The sequence below is a fragment of the Macaca mulatta genome, chromosome 9 (genome assembly GCF_049350105.2).
Source record: "Macaca mulatta isolate MMU2019108-1 chromosome 9, T2T-MMU8v2.0, whole genome shotgun sequence".
Lineage (NCBI taxonomy): Eukaryota > Metazoa > Chordata > Mammalia > Primates > Cercopithecidae > Macaca > Macaca mulatta.
The window spans coordinates 29,787,205-29,810,698 of NC_133414.1; the positions used below are offsets into that span (position 1 = coordinate 29,787,205).

At 44.6% G+C, this 23,494-nt stretch overlaps 1 long non-coding RNA gene and 1 pseudogene across 2 annotated transcripts in view; both read right to left on the minus strand.

Moving 5' to 3' along the window:
• LOC114669909 (uncharacterized) overlaps nucleotides 1-17,348 on the minus strand; it is a 75,685-nt gene extending 58,337 nt beyond the window's left edge. The window contains exon 1 of the long non-coding RNA XR_003719205.2: nucleotides 17,164-17,348. This is a non-coding gene — a long non-coding RNA (uncharacterized LOC114669909). The remainder of the gene's footprint in view (nucleotides 1-17,163) is intronic.
• Nucleotides 17,349-20,633: 3,285 nt separating this feature from the next.
• On the minus strand, nucleotides 20,634-22,130 carry LOC715785 (keratin, type I cytoskeletal 18 pseudogene; annotated as a pseudogene). Its single transcript, XR_013398488.1, has one exon. The product of XR_013398488.1 is annotated as a keratin, type I cytoskeletal 18 pseudogene (transcript).
• Between the last annotated feature and the right edge of the window lie 1,364 nt (nucleotides 22,131-23,494).

A 23,494-nucleotide genomic window follows, 5' to 3' on the forward strand; every position in this document is an offset into this window, starting at 1 on the left:
TCCAGCCTGGGTGATGCAGGGATACCCTGTCGTATTATTATTATTATTATTATTATTATTATTATGAGAGTCTTGCTCTGTCACCAGGCTGGAGTGCAGTGGCACGATCTCGGCTCATTGCAACCTCTGTCTCCTGGGTTCAAGCGATTCTCCTGCCTCAGCCTCCAGAATAGCTGGGACTACAGACGTGCACCACCATGCCCAGCTAATTTTTGTATTTTTAGTAGCGACAGAGTTTCACCATGTTGGCCAGGATGATCTCAATCTCTTGACCTCAAGATCTGCCTGCCTCGGCCTCCTAAAGTGCGGGGATTACAGGCATAAGCCACTGCACCTGGCCGAGGCCCTGTCTTAAATAAAGAAATAGAAGAAAACTTTCTGACTTCAACATTATATCATTTATCTCATCAAAGGTCTTTCAGGCCCTCTCAATTTCTTTTTTTTTTTTTTTTAATTTTTAAAATTTTTTAATTTTTTAGTAGAGATGTGGTTTCACCGTGTTAGCCAGGATGGTGTCGATCTCCTGACCTTGTGATCCGCCCGCCTCAGCCTCCCAAAGTGCTGGGATTACAGGCATGAGCCACCGCGCCTAGTCAAGGCCCTCTCAATTTCTTATCTATCTAAGAAAATAGAAAAGAATCTCAACTCCCACTCAGCTACTCCTTACTGACTCAGGCCAACTATTTTCCCACTGTATACACAGAAAGCCCTACTTGATTCTAGTCAGACTGAAATGACTGGTAGTGATCTGTCATTATTCAGTGCTCAAAGCCAGGATTTCAAATAAAATATAAAGTTAGAAGATTCTTCTGTAAATACAAACAAGTCACAGAACTAAACTGACCCAATAATCCCATAGAGAGTTTTGGGATTTTTATTTTGGTTTGGTTTGGTTTTTTTGTATAAACAAAAATTGACCCTTCTGGTCTTAAACGTTGAAACTCACATTTGTTTTATGTGAGTTCCTTCCTTAAGAAATCAATTTCAGGCCTCTCAAAAGAAAAATTTTTTTTTCCAAAGAAAAACTCACCAGACAACCACATCCAATGACATGTGGACACCTCATTTGTTGTGATTGTTTCCTTATCCTCCCTACTTCCTGTTTTCTTACACATGGTTACATTTCCTCCCTGCTATATAAACCCCTATTTTTAGTCATCAGGGAGATGGATTTGAGAATAAGCTCCTGTCAAGGAGTTGACTGCAGCACCGGATTAAAGCCTTTCTCCCTTGGCAATATTCATTGTGTCTGTGATTGGCTTTTTGTGTGGCCACAGGACGTAGACAGAATCCCTGATCTTCCGTAACAGAACCTGTAACATATTCCAATATGCATGTTTACAAAGCTCAACTCTGAAAGAAAACTTTGAAGGGAAATATGAATACATTTTCTTGTCCTGACGTAAAGGATTGATCATGGTTTTTAGGTAGTTCTGCCTTATTCCTCTATTTACCTTTGTGAGTTTAACAAAAATCATTCCAGAATGTCAGAAGGTGGTATCTATTTTTGATATTGCTTCACCAAAATGACATTAGAAAACCCATGGTGTAAGGGCCAGGCATGGTGGCTCACGCCTGTAATCCTAGCACTTTGGGAGGCCGAGGCGGGCAGATCACAAGGTCAGGAGATCGAGACCATCCTGGCTAACACAGTGAAACCTGGTGTCTACTAAAAATACAAAAAAATTAGCCGGGCGTGGTGGCAGGTGCCTGTAGTCCCAGCTGCTCGGGAGGCTGAGGCAGGAGAATGGCGTGAACCTGGGAGGCAGAGCTTGCAGTAAGCCGAGATTGCGCCACTGCACTCCAGCCTGGGCGACAGAGTGAGACTCTGTCTCAAAAAAAAAAAAAAAAAAAAAAAAAAGAGAAAGAAAAAAACGTGGTGTAGGTGGGGATTCTTGACAGCAATATTCCATTAAAAGGGTGTTGATAAGGGTATTCCATTATCAGGGTCAATTGGCTACAGTGGGAGAGAAAAAAAAAAGAAGGCCAGGGGGAAATTATAGTTCCAGAAAAGTCGCCCCTTCCTCACATTGGCCCATATTTTTGGGTTATCACAAAAGGAAAGTAAATAGGACTTAAGCATGAGAAAGGGGAAAGATTTGCTTGGTTGACATCTGAAGGCAGGCGTGAGACTGGGAGAGCTGGGTGTGGTGGTTGCGCCTGTAGACCTGGGTACTTGGGAGGCTGAGACCAGAGGATTGCTTTGGCCCACGAGTTTGGGACAAGCCTGGGCAATGTAATGAGACCCCGTATTTTTAAATATATATTAAAAAAGAAAAAGACGGGTCAGGCGCAGTGGCTCACGCCTGTAATCCCAGCACTTTGGGAGGCTGAGATGGGTGGATCACCTGAGGTCAGGAGTTCAAGACCAGCCTGGCCAAGATGGTGAAACCCTGTCTCTACTAAAAATATAAAAATTAGCCGGGCGTGGTGGCGGACACTTGTAATCCCAGCTACTCAGGAGGCTGAGGCAGGGAATTGCTTGAACCCGGGAGGCGGAGGTTGCAGTTAGCAGAGATCATGTCACTGCACTCCAGCCTGGGCGACAGAGCAAGATTCCATCTCAAAAAAAAAAAAAAAAGAAGAAAGAAAGAAAAAACTGGAAGAGGTGTGAATGCAGGCATGCTGCTGGGTCTTCATTCCAGCTGGAAAGCCAACTGTTTCCCTGCTCAGGGGTGACAGGTCAAGTGTCAGCTGAGATGCCATTGGAAAGTTAGAATAATGGAAGAGATTCAGAGGAGGTGCAGGGGATTATAAACTTCTTTCCCTACTCTCCTTTCTCTGAATGCTATGACCAGAGCTTGCCTGGTGACTATGGACCAGTCCTAGGGTGCAGAGGCTTTGCCTGCACCACAGAGATGACCTTGCCACGGGTTCACGTGCGTTCTCCACTTTCAGACACACAATTTGGTGTGCTCTTCTTGCAAAAGGGCATGCCGCATGTAGTGAACACTGTAATGTCCCACTCAGGTTCCCCTTCAGGAATGAAGGCCTCGGTCCCAGAGCTGTGGGAGGTTCTACCAGGAGACAGCTGTCATTTTGGGGCCCCCTTGGGAACTGCCTCAGCTGAAAAACCTTACCCAAGGTCGTTCGCCCTTCCCAGGGTGGCCTATGTCCAGTGACTAATTGACACAGCCTCTCACTCAACTGCAACAGCTCTGGAAGGCCTTCCTGGGTTCAGAGCTCTCTGTGGGGTGGATTATAGCATTTGTCAAAACTCCATCCGAGCCCAATTTCTCCCTTTGCCTAATCCTCCCTGTGCCCTCTCCTTCCTTCTCAAGGTAAGCTTCCAGGAACACTCCTTTAAAAAAAAAAAATTTTTTTTTAATGTTTATGGGTACATAGCAGGTGTACAGGTGTATATATTTATGGGGTACATGAGCTGTATTGATACAGGCATGAAATGCATAGTAATCATATCATAGAGGCCGGGCGCAGTGGCTCCCGTCTGTAATCCCAGCACTTTGGGAGGCCGAGGCGGGCGGATCACGAGGTCAGGAGATCGAGACCATCCTGGCTAACACGATGAAACCCCATCTCTACTAAAAATACAAAAAAGGAGCCAGGCGTGGTGGCAGGTGCCTGTAGTCCCAGCTACTCGGGAGGCTAAGGCAGGAGAATGGTGTGAACCCGGTAGGCAGAGCTTGCAGTGAGCCGAGATTGCGCTACTGCACTCCAGCCTGGGCGACAGAGTGAGACTCCAATTCAAAAAAAAAAAAAAAAAAATCATATCATGGTGAATGGGGAATCCATCCCCTCAAGCATTTATCCTTTGTGTTACAAACAATACAGTTACACTTTTAGTTATTTTTAACTGTACAATTAAGTTGTTGTTGACTATAATCACCCTGTTGTGCTATCAAATTATAAGTCTTATTCATTGTTGCTATTTTTTGAACTTATTAAACGTCTCCACCTCCCCCTGACCCCTCACTAACCTTCCCAGCCTCTAGTATCTATCCTTCTACTCTCTATGTCCATGAGTTTAATTGTTTTGATTTTTAGATCCCACAATGAGTGAGAACATGTCATGTTTGTCTTTCTGTGCCTGGCTTATTTCACTTAACATAATGATGTTCAGTTCCATCTATGTTGTTGCAAATGACAGGATCTCATGCTTTTCTATAGCTGAATAGTACTCCATTGTGTATATGTGCCATGTTATCTTTTTTTTTTTCTCTTTTTTTGAGGCAGAGTTTCACTCTTGTTGCCCAGGCTGGAGTGCAATGGCACGATCTCGGCTCACCGCAACCTCTGCCTCCTAGGTTCAAGCAATTCTCCTGCCTCAGCCTCCCTAGTAGCTGGGATTATAGGCATGTGCCACCAGGCCCAGCTAATTTTGTATTTTTAGTAGAAACGGGGTTTCTCCATGTTGATCAGGCTGGTCTCAAACTCCCGACCTCAGGTGATCCACCCGCCTTGGCCTCCCAAAGTGCTGGGATTACAGGCGTGAGCCACTGCGCCCGGCCCTTTTTTTTTTTTTTTTTTTTTGATGTTTTCTTTATTCATTCATATGTTGATGGACACTTAGGTTGCTTTCAAATCCTGGCTATTGTGAGCAGTGCTGCAACAAACAAGAGAGTGCGGATATCTCTTCAATATACTAATTTCCTTTCTTGGGGTATATGACAGCAGTGGGATTGCTGAGTCATATGGTAGCTCTATTTTTAATTTTTTGAGGAACCTCCAAACTGTTCTCCATAGTGGTCAGGAACACTCCTTAATAAAGATCCTGCCTACTAGTTTCCGTCTCAAAGTCTGCTTCTGGGGGAGACCCAACCTTAACATTCGTATTTGCTTTATTATACTGACGACAATTGCATCCACTTCCAGAATTTTATATGTATAGAAAACTGTCTTCGATACGGTACAATTTCTGGAGAGACTTCTGATTGTTGACTGTTAATAAGGACCTAGTGTGACAAAATAAATAAACTGATTAATTATTGTTGACTTTCGTTTTGAAAATGACAACCTTTAAGAAATGAAAGACTTAGATATACAGGAAAGTGAACTTGGAGTCTGAGGGGCTAGGTCAGTTACACAGCAGAGTCTCACCGGCCAAGCAAGAAGTGATGTCAGGGAACAACCGTGGTCCTTTCAGCCCCAGTTCATTGCTGGTAAATGTTAAACATTCTGTTGGTACTTGTTTAGCTCCTATTTCCTCCTACACTAGCAGGGGAGTGGGAAAATACATAGCAGCAAACTCAAATGAAACCACAACTGCCCCACCCCTGCCACAAAAACAAAAGGAAAAACCTCCCAACTCATAGGCACTTGTGTTTGTGTAGGAATGGAAGGGAGGAGGAGAAATTGTGCAGTTACTCAGCAGTGAAAGTAATGTTGATGGTAGAACTGCTAGTGACCACCAGAAATGGAAAGAAGAATGTCAGCTCCTTCAGCCCCAATAGAGAGAGGGAGGGAGGGAGAGGAAAGGAGAGGGAGAAGGAAGAAATTCTGAAAGAAAAATGACCTGGCGGGGCACAGTGGCTCACACCTATAATCCTAGCACTTTGGGAGGCCGAGGCAGGTGGATCACTTGAGGTCAGGAATTGAAGACCAGCCTGGCCGACATGGTGAAACGCCATCTCTACTAAAAATACAAAAGTTAGCTAGGCATGGTGGTGGGCATCTGTAATCCCAGCTACTCAGGAGGCTGAGGCAGGAGAATCTCTTGAACCTGGGAGGTGGAGGTTGCAGTGAGCCGAGATTGTGCCACTGCACTCCAGCCTAGGTGACAGAGTCAGACTCAGTCTCAAAAAAAAAAAAAAAAAAGAGAGAGAAAGAAAGAATAATGACCTGAGAAAAGTATGTAATAGTAGGAAGCCCCTGATACAAAGAAATCCCAGTTTTGATAAAAATTGGTTGTGATTTATGTGCAATTCTTTTGATAAAATTCTGTGGTCTCCTGGAGGAGCCATAACCACAGACATGTCGAATAACAAATAAAACAAATAAAAAGCAAGAGAGAAGGTGCTGATCTTTTTTTTTTTTTTTTTAAAGTTTATTCTCCAGCTGGTTTGTTTCCCCAGAAAGCAGCTGTTTAAAATTGAGAAATAGCTACTACTCTTCTGTAATACACTCTGGGGAAAGAGAAGAGGAAGGAAAGCAAATACAATATTACAAAAAAACCTGTGCAGTGTTAGGTTAAATTGGAAACGGTTTGTGGGTTCCTTCTCTCATCAGAAAGGAAAAAGAAATGTAGGAATAAACAGATGAATACATCTGAGAGGAAAAAACTTAAATTCTCACTATGCACAGGAAAAATTAAGCTACTTAAGAGAATTATTAACAATGTGTATGTTAGCATATTGCTTTGGGAAGCGGTGGAAAATGCTCTTTTGAGCATTCTCTACTTGATTATGATCTTGCATACAATTTTGAGGGCATTGTAAAACAACAGGTAGATGCTTATTATCTGCCACACCTGCTCTGACCAGCTCTATAACCCGCCCCATTCCATCCGGTGACTGAGAGGCCCAGGGTGTTAGTGTACAGAGATCACGGGAAAATCCATACAGAAGCCTCTGGAGGCGGGGCCCAGTGGCTCATGCCTGTAATCTCAACACATTGGAAAGCTGAGGCAGGAGAATCACTTGAGGCCAGGAGTTCGAGTCCAGCCTGGGCAACGTAGCGAGACCCCATCTCTATGAAACATTTTAAAAATTAGCCAGGCATGTGGTGGCCTGAATCTGCAGTCCCAGCTACTTGGAGGTTGAGGTGAGACAGTCGCTTGAGCCCAGGAGTTTGAGGCTGCAGTGAGCTAGGATTGTGTCACTGCCCTCCAGCCTGGGTGACAAGGCAAGAATCTATCTCTAAAATAAACACATACAAAACAAAACAAAAAAGCCTGTGTAATCTGCTGTCTATACATGCTCAAGCAATTCAGCAAATATGCAGGTTACAAATTGTGTTACCAGCTCTGTGTGTTGTGGGGCTACAATTTCAAATATAGCCCTTTAGGGACCTATTTTTTATTTTAAATCATTAAAAGTAGAATCTTGTTTTTAAAGAATACGTTGCATGGATACCAATCTCTTTTTCAATATTTTATTCTCTGTAGTAAACCAATTCAGATTTCAAGACCCCATGTGTGAGCAGATCAATGCTAAGCACTAATGACAACAGAAGGATAAATACTGCCATTGTCGGCTGGGTGCGGTGGCTCACACCTGTAATCCTAGCACTCTGGGAGGCCGAGGCAGATGGATCGCTTGAGCTCAGGATTTCGAGACCATCCTGGCCAGCATGGTGAAACCCCGTATCTACTAAAAACACAAAAATTAGCCAGACAAGGTGGCGGTCACCTGTAACCCCAGCTACTTGGGAGGCTGAGGCAGGAGAATGGCTTGAACCCAGGAGGCAGAGGTTGCAGTGAGCCGAGATCACGCCACTGCACTCCCGCCTGAGTGACAGAGACTCTGTCTCAAAAAAATAAACAAAACAAAACAACACAAAAAACCTGTCTTTGCCTTCTAGATCAGTCTTGGCATGAAGTCTATCCAATGAAGTAGCTTGTGACAAGTACTTGAAGCAAATAGTTTGTGCATTTTTCTACATTTATGCTAATTATGTCTATTTCGGAATGGTAGTCTTTCAAAACAGTGTGATGGTTTTAAAGATATATCCACAAATCCTCTGATACTGCCTCCCTTAAAAGAAGAAACTTAATTCCTCTCTCTCTGTGTGAGGATTAGGGTTAGGGCTAGGATTAGCCAATAGAATATGGCAGAAATGATGTCACTTCTTTCTGTTTTTTTTTTTTTTAATTGTGGTAAAATATACATAACAAAATTTACCACTGATACCATTTTTAAGCATACAGTTCAGCAGCATGACATACATTCACATTCTTGGGCAACCGTCATCACCATCCATCCGTCCCCAGAACTTTTTTTTTTTTTTGAGACAGAGTCTCGCTCTGTCACCCAAGCTGGAGTGCAGTGGCCGGATCTCAGCTCACTTCAAGCTCCGCCTCCCGGGTCCACGCCATTCTCCTGCCTCAGCTTCCCGAGTAGCTGGGACTACAGGCACCCACCACCATGCCCAGCTAATTTTTCTGTATTTTTAGTAGAGATGGGGTTTCACCATGTTAGCCAGGATGGTCTCGATCTCCTGACCTCGTGATCCGCCCGCCTCAGCTTCTCAGAGTGCTGGGATTAAAGGCATGAGCCACTGCACCCAGCCATCCCCAGAACTTTTCATTTTGCAAAACTGAAATCTGTACCCATTAAACATTAACTCCACATTCCCCTCTCCCCTGGCCCCTGGCAACCACCATTCTACTTTCTGTCTCTATGGGTTTGACTACTCTGAGTCCCTCATATAAATGGAATCGTACAGTATTTGTCTTTTTGTGACTGGCTTATTTCACTTAGCCTAATGTCCTCCATGCTCATCCATGCTGTAGAGTGTGCCAGAACTTTCTTCCTCTTTAAGGCCTAATAGTACTCGATTGCATGTATATGCCACATTTTATTTATCCATTAATCTGTTGATGGACCCTTGAGTTGCTTCTGCCTTTTGGTTATTGTGAATAATCCTGCTCGGAACGCGAGTGTACAGATAGCTCTTAGAGACCCTGTCTTCAGTTCTTTGGGGTATATACCCAGAAGTGGAAGAGCTAGATCACATGGTAATTCTGCTTTTAATGTTTTGAGGAACTGCCATACATCTGCATCATTTTACATTTCCACCATCAGTGTCCAAGGGGACCAATATCTCTACGTCCTCACCAGCTGGAGCAGACTAATACAGTCTCACAGGCATTCTTTGTAAAAATTATAAGAATAAAAGCATGGACTCTGTAGTCAAAATACTGGGTTTGAGTTCAGTTCCACTACTTACTAGCTCTATGACCTTAGGGAAGTTATTTAATCTCTCTGTTCCTATTAGGGAAAAATAATCATATCTACCTTATAGGATTATGAGGACTATATTTGTTAAAATTTTAAAGCACTGTGCGTGGCTCATATAGAGTAAATGCTGTATAAGTGTGTGACAAATAACAAAGAAACTGAACCAGGCACAATGGCTCATACCTGTAATTCCAACGATTTGGGAGGCTGAAGCAGGAGGATCACTTGAAACTGGAAGTTCAAGGCCAGCCTGGGAAACATAGCAAGACTCTGTCTCTAAGAACAAACAAAAAGACTCAACACAGTGAATCACACCTGTAATCCCAGCACTTTGGGAGGCCAAGGCAGGCAGATCACCTGAGGCCGGGAGTTCAAGACCAGCCTGGCCAACATGGTGAAACCCCGTCTCTACAAAAATACAAAAATTAAACAGGCATGATGGCGGGTGCCTGTAATCCCAGCTACTCAGGAGGCTGAGGTGGGAGAATCACTTGAACCTGGGAGGCAGAGGTTGCAGTGAGCCAAGATTGCGCCACTGCCCTCTAGCCTGGGCGACAGAGTGAGACACTGTCTCAAAACAACCAACCAACCAACCAACAAGCAAAACCCACAAAAACTAGCCGGGCATGGTGGTGCATGCCTGTAATCCTACCTACTTAAGAGGCTGAGGTGGGAGGATTGCTTGAGCCCAGGAATTTGAGGCTGCAGTGGGTTATGATCACACCACTGCACTCCAGCCTAAGTAACAAAGTGAGACCCTTTCTCTTAAAAACAAAGAAAACTAACACACACACACACACACACACACACACACACAAACTGATGAGTCATATTCCATTAGTCAGGAAAATAAGAGCAACCTAAGAAATTTGAATAAGGAGATTATTATTGGGAACAAGAGACTTATATAACCTCTGAAGATAAAAAAGGCAGGAATGGCAGGAGTCAAGGATCACAGAGAAGCCACCACCAATCCTCAGCACTGATTCTCAGAGGACCGTTAAAAGCCTCGGGCCGACGCTGATGTCAGCTGTCTGCATCTGCAGATATCCATGTGTTTCTGGGGAAGAATGGTTCCTCCTAGTCTTCCACCCACCACTCGCTTCTCAGATGCCTCCCTGTGTGCTGGCGAGCCTGGAAAGTGGGGGGTTCAGGCTTTCAACAGCTCCTGGGAGGTCTCAGGGAGGCAGGGCTGACACCAAGTTTGAACAGACAGGGTTTTATTTAACTTCTGATTATCTCCATGTGTGTTTTGCCTTCATTCGTGATTAAAACATTGATTAGAGCCCTAAGAGATCTGTCTACAGCTGTATTATAAATTCTTTAATGTAAGGGAGAGCATATTTTATACTTCTTTTACTCTCCTTTTGTGCCTTAATAGAATTTTGAACCTGGAATGCACTATGGATGCTCAAGAGATTTTTTTTATTAAAAAAATTAAAAACCTTTATAAGAAAAGTGACTGTGACATAATTCAAGCCACAAAGGGCCACTGCTGAAATTATTTTAGATGAAACTTCCTTTTACAAAGCATCTCTTTTTCCTTTTTTTTCCCCAGTGTATTTTATGTTTACTTCCCAGTCCATTCTCACACTGCTAATAAAAACGTACCCGAGACTGGGTAATTTATGAGGAGGTTTAATTGACTCACAGTTCCGCAGGGCTGGGGAGGCCTCAGGAAACTCACAATCGTGGTGGAAGGGGAAGCAAACACATCCTTCTTCACATAGAGGCAGCAAGGAGAAGTGCACAGTAAAGGGCATATAAAACCATCAGATCTCATGATAACTTACCTTCATGAGAACAGCATGGAGGTAACTGCCCCTATGATTCGATTACCTCCCACTGGGTCCCTCACACAACATGTGGGGATTTTGGGAACTACAGTTCAAGATGAGAGTCAGATGAGGACACAGCTGAATCATATCACCCAGTAATAGTAGAATTTATTATTAAAAATCAGTTCTTAAAAACACCCTGGGCTGGGTGCGGTGGCTCATGCCGTGTAGCACTTTGGGAGGCTGAGGCGGGTGGATCACCTGAGGTCGGGAGTTCGAGCGAGACCAGCCTGACCAATATGGAGAAACCCTGTCTGTACTAAAAATATAAAAATTAGCTGGGCGTGGTGGCGCATGCCTGTAATCCCAGCTACCCAGGAGGCTGAGGCAGGAGAAGCCCTTGAACCTGGGAGGCAGAGTTTGCAGTGAGGTGAGATTGTACCATTGCACTCCAGCTTGGGCAACAAAAGCAAAACTTAATCTCAAAAAACAAAAAACAAACATAAAAACACCACTGCTATTCATGGCATGTCACAAAGACACAGGACTCAGCTTGATGGGGAGCTGACAAGCCAGATCTGGGACAATTTGAGCACCAAAATAACTGCGTGTGTCAATACATTGCAAACTGTTGGATAAAATAGTAATCCATGAGTTCATACTGATAATAATAGGTAATAAGCAATACTAAACAGGTAAATCAACAACTGGGAGAAAAGGAAGTCTTGTTGACGGTTCACTGGTCAACTTGGAGGAGTGCTGAAGTTGGACACTCATAGTAAAGCCTGAATAAGGTAAGAATTATTAATATCAAAGGGTGTTCAACCTTGGAGGGTATTTCAATGAGGAGCTTGGCTTTAAAGTGTGTTCCCCTAGACCGTTTATTAGCTGCAAGATAAAAGAATACAGCAATTATACAGTGGAGAGATTGGATAACACCTTGACTGGGGTCTAAGTGAACCCACTGAGGAACTGGTGAATACCACTTGCCATCAGACGTGGTCCCCTGAGAAGGGTCCATCACTGATGTGGCTGTTTGGAGACGAATGCATACCCACATCTAATAAGGAAACACCAGCCAAACCCAAAGTGAGGAATATTCTATGTTTTTTAAGAGACGGGGGAGCTGTATTTTCAAGAATATCAAGAAAAGTTGTAGAAATGTTCTAGTAAAGGGGACTAAAGAGACATGACAATGAAATGCAATATCTGACCCTAGAATGAATCCTGTACTGGAGGAGAAAAAAATTCTATAAATGACACTGGCCAGGCACAGTGGTGCATGCCTATAATCCCAGTGCTTGGGGAGGCAGAGGTGGGAGGATTGCTTGAGGCCAGAAGTTCAAGACCTACCTGGGCAACATAGCATGACCCTGTGTCTTCAAATATATAAAACAAAAAATTAGGCTAGGCACAGTGGCACACGCCTGTAATCCCAACACTTGGGGAGGCCAAGGCGGATGGATCACTTAAGGTCAGGAGGTCAACACCAGCCTGGCCAATATGGTGAAACTTCACCTATACCAAAATATACAAAATTTAATTGGGCATGGTAGAACATGCCTTGTAGTCCCAGCTAGTCAGGACGCTGAAGTGGGAGAATTGCTTGAACCCAGGAAGTAGAGGTTGCAGTGAGCTGAGATTGCACCACTGCACTCCAGCCTGGGCAACAGAGCAAGACCGTGTCTTTAAACAAACAAACAAAAAGGGACATTAGTGAGTTAACTGACAAAACTGGAATACCAATGAGGTTCATATTTTAAATAAAAGTCATTGTATGATGTCAAATTTATTGAGATTAATAACTATGAAGTGGTTAGGAAATGTACGTTGTCATATATAAGGATAAAGAGCCTTAATGTATGTAACGTACCCTCAAAATAGTTCAGGGAAAAATGATTAGGAAGAGATAGACAAAACAAATGATAAAGCAAATGGCGTAAAATGCTAACAGTAGGGGAACAATCTAAGTGTTCTTAGTACTATTCTTATTCTTTCAAGTTTTCTGTGAATTTGAAATTATTTCCCCATTAAAAAAGGAAAAAAATAATTAACTCATGTTTTCACCTTTTTTTTTTTTTTTTTTTTTTTGAGACAGAGTCTCGCTCTGTTGCCCAGGCTGGAGTGCAGTAGCGCAATCTCAGCTCACTGCAAGCTTCGCCTCCCGGGTTTGTGCCATTCTCCTGCCTCAGCCTCCTGAGTAGCTGGGACTACAGGCGCCCACCACCACGCCCGGCTAATTTTTTTGTATTTTTAGTAGAGACGGGGTTTCATCATATTACCCAGGATGGTCTTGATCTCCTGACCTCGTGATTTGCCTGCCTCAGGCTCCCAGAGTGCTGGGATTACAGGTGTGCGCCACCGCGCCTGGCCCACTTTTCACTTTTAACTAATTTTAATGAACAAATCTCAAACAAATGGAAGAATATAAAGGAAATTATAACTAAATCCGATGTACTTATTATTATTATTTTTTTTTTACAAAGAAAAACTTTAGTAAGAAATAAAACTCAAGAAGATTTCTTTTTTTTTTTTTTTTAATTTGAGATGGAATCTCACTCTGTCACCCAGCCTGGAGTGGTGCAGTGTCATGCTCTCAGCTCACTGCAACCTCCACCTCCCAGGTTCAAGCAATTCTTCTTCAGCCTCCAGAGTAGCTGGGATTATAGGCTCCTCCTACCACGCCAGGCTAATTTTTTGTATTTTTAGTAGAGACGGGGTTTCACCATGTTGGCCAGGCTGGTCTCGAACTCCTGACCTCAAGTGATCTGCCTCCCTCGGCCTCCCAAAGTGCTGGGATTACAGGTGTGAGCCATTGTGCCTGGCTCTCAAGTAGATTTCTGAATGCAGTCTGAAAACTGAAGAGTTCTGAAGGTAGACCCATTGATGGAAACTCGTGTTCCTAACCAAAGGGAACATGCAAAGCCGTGATAGAGGAAAGGTCTGCCTCTATCGGAGCTCACCAGGTCTCCTGTTTTCTCCATCACTACCTTTTCTAGTGCAGGGTTTGCCCCTGTGTCATCCTTACAGAGCACAATGTGGTTACTTCACTCCCCTTCTCTACTGAGTTGAAGAGTGTCTCCCCCAAATTCATGCCCACCCAGAACCTCAGATTGTGACCTTATTTGGAAATAGGGTCTTCACAGATGTAATTAAGTCAAGAGGAGGTCACACTGGATTAGTGTGCACCCGAATCCAATGATGTGTGTCCTTATAGGAGGGAATTTGGGCACATAAACAGACACATGGGGAGAACGCTATGTGATGACAGAGGCAGAGACTGGAGTGATACACCTGCCAGCTGAGGAAGCTAAAGATTGCAGGCAGCCGGCTGGGTGTGAGAGCTCATGCCTGCAATCCCAGCACTTTGGGAGGTCAAGGGGGGTGGATCACTTGAGTTCAGGAGTTCAAGACCACCCTGGGCAGCATAGTGAATCTGCGTCACCACTAAAAATACCAAAAAAAAAAAGGCCGGGCGCAGTGGCTCACACCTGTAATCCCAGCACTTTGGGAGGTCGAGGCAGGTGGATCACAAGGTCAGGAGATCGAGACCATCCTGGCTAATACAGTGAAGCCCCATCTCTACTAAAAATACAAAAAAATTAGCCAGGCGTGATGGCAGGCACCTGTAGTCCCAGCAACTCAGGAGGCTGAGGCAGGAGAATGGTGTGAACCCGGGAGGTGGAGATTGTAGTGAGCCGAGATTGCACCACTACACTCCAGCCTGGGCAACAGAGTGAGATTCTGTCTCAAAAAAACAAAAAACAAACAAAAAAAAAGATTGCAGACAGCACCAGAAGCTACAAGAGGCAGTGAATGACCCTCCTTTAGAACCTTCGGAGAGAGAGCATAATCCTGAATATGCCTTGATTTTAGACTTCTAACCTCCAGAGTTGTACAACAATAAATTTCTGTTGTTTTAAACCACTTACTTTGAAATAATTGGTTACAGCAGCTCTAGGAAACTAAAATACTAAAACACTTTCCCTTTTTTTTGGAGATAGGGTTTCACTTTGTCACCCAGGTTGAAGTGCAGTGATGCCATCACAGCTCACTGTAACCTCCAACTCCTGGGCTCAAACGATCCTGAGTAGCTAGGACTACAGGCACGAGCCACCACACTCGTCCGACTAATTTTTACAATTATTTGTAGAGACGGGGTTTTCACCATGTTGCCCAGGTTGGTCTTGAACTCCTGGCCTCAAGCAACCCTCCTGCCTCAGCCTCCTAAAGCATTGGGATTACAAGCATGAGCCACTGCACCCAGCCAAAAACACCTTCCTAATCGGGTTTAACCTGCTGAGGATAGCGTTCGAGGTCAGGGTGGTACCACACCCTTTATTCCAATACACTAAACTTGGGATTGCTGAAATGCGAGGCGACGGGGCCTTTCAGCAGGAAGGCCGTGAGCACCCACTCTCAAGTAGTCACCCTCATCCTCTATATCATATTATTGGTTTATTGTCTTCATCATATAACATTATTTGTTATCATTTTTCCTTGCTTATCTTCTGTCTCCCCCATCAGAATACAAGACGTAGGAGGGCAGGGATCTTATCTGTCTTGCTCATGTTGTCCCCATGTCTGGTCCACAGTCTAGGCTGGGTGAAGATGTTCTGAATAAACAGCATGAGTGTGAAGAAGCTCGACATCCTGGAGAAGGGAGAGAAGGTCAAGGGCCTGCAGCAAGGCCAGCAAGCCCAGTGACAAGCAGCAAGCAGAAACATCTTGTGGCGCCCCAGAAACACCTTAAAAGATTCTGAATTTGTTTCCTAGGATCTTAAGGTTAAAAAAAAAAAAAAAATCCCGGCACAGTGACTCATACCCATAATCCCAGCACTTTGGGAGGCCCAGGTAGGAGGATCACTTCAGGCCAGGAGTTGAAGACCAGCCTGGGTAACATAGGGAGACCACATCTCTACCAAAAATAAAATAAAAATTAGCTGGGCATGGTGGCATCCACCTGTGGTCCCAGCTACTTGGGAGGCTGAGGTGGGAGGATCACTTGAGCCTGGAAAGTTGAGACAGCAGTGAGCTGAGATCACGTCACCACATTCCAGCCTGGGTGACAGAGTGAGACTCTGGCTGAAAAAAAAGAAAAAGAAGAAAAATACTGTAGATATATCTATTTCGCTCTCTGTGAATGGAGCTCCTTCATGTCGTTTCTCTTCACTGTCTGACCATCTCTTCCATCCTTCAGTTTCCACTTTAAATGCCTTTCCATCTGCCAAGTAGTTGGAGGTGTCTTTACGTACTTCCCAAGTCAGTTCACATCTCAGTTTTAGGGCTTGTATTGTATCTTTAGTCCGCCTGTTTCCAAGCCTATCTTCTCCATAAACTTGAGTTTCTTGAAGATAACCTCTGTTATCTTCAGGGCCCACCAGTGCTGGTCATAGAGTGGGTGCTTCATGGACTTCTTTGTGTGCATGGGTGGATAGATAATGAGGTGACAACTTGACTCTCAGAGCCTTAACCACCCCTAGTTAAGCCATGAGATAGGGCTATGGTTTCCAGTTTGCACGACCTCCTCCCTAAGTTCATTGCCCCAGACCTAGAATGAGGAGAATTGGCTGGTCCCACTTCTTTCCTTTTGGCTTTCCAATGGTTTTCTTCCAAGCTATAAGGCCTTGCTCTAGAGATTTTAAAGTATTAAGAACTGGAATACTGTTCTACATATTTAGGTCAACAGAGTCAGTTGATCCACAAAATGCACATGTTGGTTTTTTTTTTTTTTTCATCATTAGGTCTTAACCCTTCTAATGAATGATATTTGCCCCCGAACTCAGAAGTGATGTTTGATCCTACATTACACATGCAAAACAAGTTACTTAAATAATGATTTAGTCCAGGTTCTCTGACAAGCAGATGCCAAGACAGGATTAGCTGGATAAGAGATTAATTGGTGAAAACACTGGGGAGGGAGAATGAGAAGGAAACAAGAGGGTGATAGGAGAGCCATCAGATCATGACACAGGTTTGACCCCTGGGAAGGCAGAAGGAAGAAGGGAAAGAAGGAAGGAAGGAGGGAGGAAGGGTGGGAGGGAGGAAGGAAGAGAGAAAGGAGAGGAGGGAGGGAGGAGAAGGGAAGGAAGGAAGAAAGGAAGAAACTGGAGAGGGAAAGAGGAAAAGAGAAAAGGAGGGAGAAAGGAAAGAAGAAAGGAAGGAAGGGAGGGAGGGAGGGAGGGAAGGAGGAAGGGAGAAAAGGAGGAAGGAAGGAGGAGAGACAGGCCATAGACTGCCTTGTAGTTCTAAGAAAGTTTCAGCAAGGTCAAAAGGGAGTCAGTGAACCTAAGTTGCCCATTAGAGGAGTCCCTGCCTCCCAGGAAGGGGCCTCCTTGGTATCCCTGCCATACTCAGTCTTTGACTGGGAACAGCCCACAGGAAGTGTGGCCTCAATGCTGGGCACACCAGCAGCTAGGGCTGGAAATAAATTATGCTTCCTGCAGTAGGAGATCTGAAAGGTGTATCCTCATGCTACTGCAGACAACAATTTGTATAACTTAGAGTTAACTACCCTCTGATCTTACCTGAAACAGTGGAGTGATCCAAGGAAAGTTTGGGGTTTAGTCCTCAATCATCATCCACCTGGGCCTTGTTCTCAATTCCACTAACTAAACAAAGGGTTGTAGTCGCAGCATCCTAAATGAAGATTGAGAAGAAGGATCCACATTTTGCTAAAAATGTTAAGCTCTAGCTCTGTAGCAAAATAATTCCTGTTTTCATTTCAAAATACAATAGATGTATTACTTTTCTTCTGCTTCCGCAAGACACTGATTTGAGATGAGTGTTGGATGCCTGCAAACAGGCAAAAACAAAGCAAAACTGTTAGTCCAAAGTCTTACTTATTTTTTATTTTTTATTTATTTATTTTTTTTTTGAGACGGAGTCTCGCTTTGTCGCCCAGGCTGGAGTGCAGTGGCCGGATCTCAGCTCACTGCAAGCTCCGCCTCCCGGGTTTACGCCATTCTCCTGCCTCAGCCTCCCGAGTAGCTGGGACTACAGGCGCCCGCCACCTCGCCCGGCTAGTTTTTTGTATTTTTAGTAGAGACGGGGTTTCACCGTGTTAGCCAGGATGGTCTCGATCTCCTGACCTCATGATCCGCCCGTCTCGGCCTCCCAAAGTGCTGGGATTACAGGCGTGAGCCACCGCGCCCGGCCACTTATTTTTTATAGACTGATTTATGGATCAAGAAATCTTTGATTTGCCTTTGCTACCAAATGAGGCCACCTTACCATGGGTCATCTTTACCTCCATGCCCTAGGCCTGCTAGGGGACAGTATCTCACCTCGACTAACAGGCGTTCAGTTACACTGACATCAACTAGATTAAGAGAGTTAGCTCTTTCCCCAGTGAGTTGACTGTTCAGGAAGTCAGTGTTTGCAAGAGGCCTTCTTTGCAGAACTCTCTCTGCTAAATCATTTGGGGAACATTTGTAAACATTTGCTATTTACTTTTCTTTTTAGAGACAGGGTCTCACTTTGTTGTCCAGGGTGATCTTGAACTTCTGGCCTCAAGCAATTCTTTTGCCTCAGCCTCCCAAAGTGCTGGGATTATAGGCATGAGCCACTACCTTGGTCCTTCATCTGGGGAACCTTTTCAAAATGTCCATATAAACAGTGGTTGGATCTGGTGCAGACAAGCAGTCTTTGGAGGTGATGAAATCTGGTCTTGCATTCTAGCTCTACCACATTTTTGTCAACAAAGGCAGGTGACTGGTAGATACCCAAATGTCAGACCTTTGGAAAAGCTCCAGAAGAAAGGGGAGATAATGCCCGAAAGGTCTAAAAGTAGCTGTTGGAATTTGGTCACAGAAAGTGACCTGCAGAGGATCAACTCATTCACTAGGCTAGATGGAATTGGGGAGATAGAGGACAGTCCAATTTGCAGGGAACGGGGTCAGTGAGGCATAGGGAGAAAAGCCGCAGTCAGGTTTCTAATGTACCAAGGTGGAAGGCAAGGACTCAGGCACAGAGGTCTAAATAAGGAATCAGTGCCGGGCGTGGTGGCTCAAGCCTGTAATCCCAGCACTTTGGGAGGCCGAGACGGGTGGATCACGAGGTCAGGAGATCGAGACCATCCTGGCCAACATGGTGAAACCCTGTCTCTACTAAAAATACAAAAGAAATTAGCCGGGTGTGGTGGCGGGTGCCTGTAGTCCCAGCTACTCTGGAGGCTGAGGCAAGAGAATGGCGTGAGCTGGGGAGGCAGAGCTTGCAGTGAGCCGAGATTGCGCCACTGCACTCTAGCCTGGGCAACAGAGCAAGACTCAGTCTCAGCAAGGAAGGAAGGGAGGGAGGGAGGAAGGAAGGAAGGAAGGAAGGAAGGAAGGAAGGAAGGAAGGAAGGAAGGAGAAAGAAAGAAAAGAAAAGAAAGAAAGAAAGAAAAGGAAGGAAGAAGAGAAAGAAAGAGAGGGAGGTAAGGAAAGAAGGAAGGAAGGAAGGAAGGAAGGAAGCAAAGAGACTGATAACACAGTGGGATTCCATTATCCACAAGGGACTAAAATAGGATCATGGAATAAATGATCCAAATCGGCCTGTACTCATGTGTTATCAATAGGGCTGAGAAATTCTCTGTTTTCATTACCTTTTGACAACTGATGAGAGTGAACAGTCCTCTAAGATTAATGATGTATTGGCAGCCACTGCCTTGCACAATCCAATCTCTAAGTTAATGCTTTACCTCTTGGTAAATACTGCATATTTTTTTAAAGTACATATTAGAAAAAGAAAGCAGATTTGGAGAGTAAGATTCTGCTATCTTACTTCTTTTTCTTTTCTTTCCTTTTTTTTTTTTTTTTATAGAAGGAGTTTTGCTCTTGTTGCCCAGGCTGAAGTGCAGTGGCATGATCTCGGCTCACTGCAATCTCTGCCTCCCAGTTTCAAGTGATTCTCCCGCCTCAGCCTCCCGAGAAGCTGGGGTGACAGGCATGTACCACTATGCCCGGCTAATTTTGTATTTTTAGTAGAGACAGGATTTCTCCATGTTGGTCAGGCTGGTCTCGAACTCCCGACCTCAGGTGATCCTCCCGCCTCAGCCTCCCAAAGTGATGGGATCACAGCCATGAGCTACTGCACCCACCATTTTTTGTTTTGTTTTGTTTTGAGACAGGATCTCACTCTGTCGCTCAGTCTAGCATACAGTGGTGTGATTACAGCTCACTGTGGCCTCAGCCTCCCAGGCTCAAGCAATCCTCCCACCTCAGCCCCTCCAGTAGCTGGGACTATGGGTACACCACCAGCCTGGCTAGTTTTTGCTTTGCTTTGTTTTGTTTTTTGTTTTGTAGAGATGAGGTTTCGCCATGTTGCCCAGGCTGGTCTTAAAGTTCTCAGCTCAAGTGATCCACCTGCCTCAGCCTCCCAAACTTATTTCTTTTCAGCTACTTAACCTTCTATTTGGTACATTTCATAGAAGCATTTGTGGATTATTTCTTTATTATTTTGCTTTGCTTTGTTTTGTTTTTTGTTTTGTAGAGACGGGGTTTCGCCGTGTTGGCCAGGCTGGTCTCGAACTCCTGACCTCACGTGATCCACCCACCTCAGCCTCCCAAAGTGCTGGGGTTACAGGCGTGAGCCACCATGCCCAGCCAATTCAGGGTATATTTTTTAAAGTATTCTAAGTAGTGCCTTAAATAGATTTTAGTATACATGAAATCCAAAAACCAGGAGTAAGATGATTAAAAAATGAGCATCAGAAAAGAAAGTTTGGGAAAATAAAAGTAAGATTGCCAAAATTGGGCTAGGTGCAGTGGCTCATGCTTGTAATCTCAGCACTTTGGGAGGCCGAGGCGGGCGGATCATCTGAGGTCGGGAGTTTGAGACCAGCCTGGCCAACATGGTGAAACCCTGTCTCTACTAAAAATACAAAAATTAGCCAGGCGTGGCGGCACGCGCTTGTAGTCCCAGCTACTCGGGACGCTGAGGCAGGAGAATCGCCTGAACCCGGGAAGCAGAGGTTGCAGTGAGCTGAGATTGTGCCATTGCAAAAAGATTGCCAAAATGTTTTTGATCTCTGAGCTTTTTATTGCCCTTCTTCTCCCCAAAGGGTACTCTGCTTCTGTTGGCTTAATGTCTCAGAACTTTGGTGTCATTGGTCTCAGATACCACTTTGCCATCCACTATCTGGCAGATAGTGGTGTTTTGGATGGTTTGTATGGAGTTGCTGCTGTCCAGGGCATCACCAAGATTGAAGTCCTCGCCATCTTCCAGCAGGCAGCGGTAGGTAGTGATCTTAGCCTCCTATTTGACCTTGATGTTCAGCAGGGCCTCCTACTCCTGAGCTTGGTGCTGCCTCTCTGCCTGGGTCTGTGCCAGCTCTAACTCCAGGTGCAGGAGGATCCTGCTGAGCTGCTCCATCTGCAGGGCATAGCAGGCCTCCACCTTCCTCATGCTGTTCTCCTAGCTGGCCTTCAGATTTCTCATTGAGTCCAGGTCGATCTCCAAGGACTGGACTGTACGTCTCAGCTCAGTGAGCATCACCTCAGCAGTTCTGACCTCGGGGGACTGTGTGGTGACCACTGTGGTGCTCTCAATCTGCTGAGACCATTATTTGTCTAGCTCCTCTTGGTTCTTCCAAGCCCACTCGTCATATTGTTTCTGGATGTCTGCCATGATGTTGGCAAGTTCCTGAGATTTGAGGGCTTCTACCTGCACGGCCAACCTAGAGCTGGCAATCTGGCCTTGCAGGCCTTTTACTTCCTCTTCATGGTCCTTTTCATGAAGAGCAGCTCCTCCTTGAGAGCCTCAACCTCTGTTTCCAGCTGCAGCTGAGTGACATTGGTGTTATCAGTGACCTTGCGGAGCCCTTGGATGTCGCTCTCCACAGACTGGCACATGGCCAGCTCTGTCTCATACTTAACTCTAAAGTCATCAGCAGCAAGATGGGAATTGTTGATCTGCAGAACGACGTGGGCATTGTCCATAGTATTTGCAAAGATCTGAGCCCTCAGGTTCTCCATGATCTTGAAGCAATGGCCCCAGTCTCTGACCTGGGAACCCTTCTTCTCCAGGTGCTCCTGGATTTTGCTCTCCAACCTCCAGTGCTTGGTCTCCAGGCTCCTCACCCTGTCCAGATAGGAGGCCAGGCAGTTATTCAGGCTTTGTATGGTCTCCTTCTTGTTCTGGATGCCTCCCATTCCTGCCAGATCCCAGGCCATCCCCATGGCCAGGCCCCCCAAACCCCAAGCCACCCCAGAAGCTGGTGGAGGAGGAAACAGAGATCCAGGAACCAGAGCCCCCAGTGCCTACATAGATGCTGGCCATGCTGCTGACTGGCTGGGTACCATAGCTGGACGGCTAGATGGAGCCCAGGGACAAGTAGTTGATGGAGACAGTGGAGCAAGTGGTGAAGCTCATGCTGTCCGGGGAGGATAGTGAGAGGACAGGACTCAGGCTTTGCCAATGACCAAGATTGCCAAATTTTAAGAAAATCAGTAAAAGAGCTAAAAGCTAAAGTCAAGGAATTCTTTCAGATTTTTCTATCTTACCAATGATAAAAAATATGAGTGGTAAATTAAGAGGCCTGTAGGATTAATTCAAGAGGATTGATACAATTCCAGGAAGAGAAAATAGAGGTGAATTAGATCAGAGAAGAGAGAAAAAAAATAGAGGTAATAACCAAAGAAATAATAGAAGAAAATCTCTCCATGTAGAATACATTTGAGCAAGACTGATATTTAGCCACATCTCCCTGAGATTTTACAAGAAGGACAAAGAATACTTAGAAGCTTTCTGACAGAAATAAAACAATGATGGGTTCACATACTTGCTACAGTATTAAAAGAATTAAAAAAAATGTTAAAGGAAATAAAACAATAGGTTATAAGTGCTCTTTGTCATTCTTGTTTTCAAAGCTCTGAGAGACAGAGACTTGTATTCTGATTTTATTGTACTAATTGTCACATCTATTACAGCTTTTGGGTCTATCTTCTCCTAACCTTATCACTCTTAAAACCACTTGTATTTCTTCATATGTTTATTTTCTCAACTGAAATACCAGATGGTTTCTAAACTGATTAACTTCCAGGCCAACAAGATTCTTTTCCTTTTTTTTTTTTTTTTTTGAGACAGGGTCTTACTCTGTCACCCACACTGGAGTGTAGTGGCACGATCTCGGCTCACTGCAACCTCCGTCTCCTAGGTTCAAGCAATTCTCCTGCTTCAGCCTCTGGAGTAGCTGGTACTACAGGCATGTGCCACCATGCCCGGCTAATTTTTGTATTTTTAGTAGAGATGGGATTTCACCAAGTTGGCCAGGCTGGTCTTGAACTCCTGACCTCAGGTGATCTGCCTGCCTCAGCCTCCCAAAATGCTGGGATTACAGGCATGAGCCACCATGCCTGGCCAAGAAGATTCTTTTATGTAGAATTATACACATAAACAAGGAGCCTGGTAATGATTATTATAAAATTATGTGACTGTATTTTTCTTCCTTTTCAAAAACATTGATTGAATGGAATTCCAATGTATTTCTTAAAAATGTATTTTTTTCAGTGGTATAAACAATTCCAAATGGACAAGATAAGAAGACATACAGGATCACTTTGTGCTAATTATGGACTTTAAACAAAGTCACTAAGCACTATTGAACACATAAACTTCAGACAATGAGAAAATGCAAGAGTTTAATGTCTTTTATTTTTGAGATAGGGTCTTGCTCTGACACTTAGGCTGCAGTTCAGTGGCACAATCATGGCTCACTGAAGCCTCAACCTTCCAGTCTCAAGTGATCCTCCTGCCTCAGCGTCCTAAGTAGCTGGGACCACCAGTATGCACCACCATACCTGGCTAAGTTTTCAAATTTTTTGTAGGTATGGGGTCTCCTTATATTGCACACACTGGTCTTGAACTCTTGCACTCAAA